Source organism: Onychomys torridus, chromosome 4 (assembly GCF_903995425.1).
Source record: "Onychomys torridus chromosome 4, mOncTor1.1, whole genome shotgun sequence".
NCBI classification, from domain to species: Eukaryota; Metazoa; Chordata; class Mammalia; order Rodentia; family Cricetidae; genus Onychomys; species Onychomys torridus.
In genome coordinates this window covers 4525926-4527533 of record NC_050446.1, presented here as the reverse complement: position 1 = coordinate 4527533, position 1608 = coordinate 4525926, and positions in this window count along the sequence as shown.

Here is a 1608-nt window from a genome sequence, read left to right as displayed (position 1 = left end):
CCCTTGAAGGTGCTATGCAAGTATTCTACCACTGAGTCACACACAGGCTCCAGGAAGGTCAAGTATTGAGGGAAAGATGGGGGTGGGGACCCATAGAGGTTCTCAGATTATGTGGATGGACTGCTACAAATTATGTGGATGGACCAGGCATGGTGGTGCACAGCAAAATTTTAGCTTTTGGGAAGCAGAGGCAGGAGGATTGCAAGCTGAAATCAATCTAGGCTACATGGTGAGTTCTAGGTCAGTCTGGGTTAAGTAGTGAGGCTCTATCTCAAAAGAAACCAAAAAATTTCAGAAAAATAGGTGAGTAAAATTTGAATTCATGGGTTGACAAGATGGTTCAACAGCTAAAGCATCTGTTGCCAAGCCTGAAGATGTGAGTTCCATCCTTGGAATTCACGTGGTGGAAGGAGAGAACCAACACCCACAAGTTGTCCTCCGACCTCATCATGGACACTGTGGCGTATGTGTGTGCACATACGAAATAAACGCAATGAAATATTAGAAGAAAATATTTGAATTCACTAATATCCAAATGCACCAGCTCCAGAGGATCTTGGCTGACTCCAACAGTGAGCAGTTAGTTATTCATTGTCTAGGAAGCTTGCAGTATTCTTCAAAATCCTTGCAACTTCAGAGAAATACAGCTGTTTGTGTCTGACCCTTTGGATATATATCTTTAAAAAAAAAAAAAGGTATTAGGAAAACAAAACAAAAACAAAAACAAACGAACAAACAAAAAAGCCGGGAGGTGGTGGCACACGCCTTTAATCCCAGCACTTGGGAGGCAGAGGCAGGTAGATGTCTGTGAGTTTGAGGCCAGCCTGTTCTCCAAAGTGAGTTCCAGGAAAGGTGCAAAGCTACACAGAGAAACCCTGTCTCGAAACAAAACAAAACAAAAAAGTATTAGGTAAAATTGTGGAAGTCAGAGGCCAACTTTGTGTGCTCAGCTCTCTCCTTCCCTACCTTTATGTGGGTTTCAGGGGTTGAAATCAGGTGTAAACCCACTCTTGTGGCAGTGCCTTTACCTCTGAGCCATCTTATTGGCTCATTTCAGCTATTTTTAAGGCTTTCAACAAGCTGTCCTCTGAAATTGAAATTGCATTCTAGAAACTTTACTCCATTGCAATTATAACCCAGCAGCACATTTAACTTACTAATATTTATTGAAATATTTTTAGCTGCAAAAACATTTTATGTGCACTATTATTTATTAATGCCCTGTTTTAAAATATTACACATAAAATTTATTCCAGTGCACATTAGTAAATAAATTATGCTTGTAATTTCTAATGCATTTTTAATTATAAATTTATCCATGTCTACCTTTATTTATGATATCGGTGTCTCACTGTTGAACATACTGTATATTAATGGAGACACTGTTAATTATGCATTCTTGGAAGTTGCATTCGACAAAACATCCAAGGTTTCTTTCTTTTTTTTTTTTTTTTTTTTTGACATTCTAAGAACTGTTATCATCTGTTTATTTAGGATTCAGCACTCACAGTCCTAGCTAACCTCTGAAATCAGAAAACTGCTGTTAGGAGCTGGTTATGGGACCAGATTGTAGAAGGGTCTGCATTTATATATAAATGTAGCTGGCTG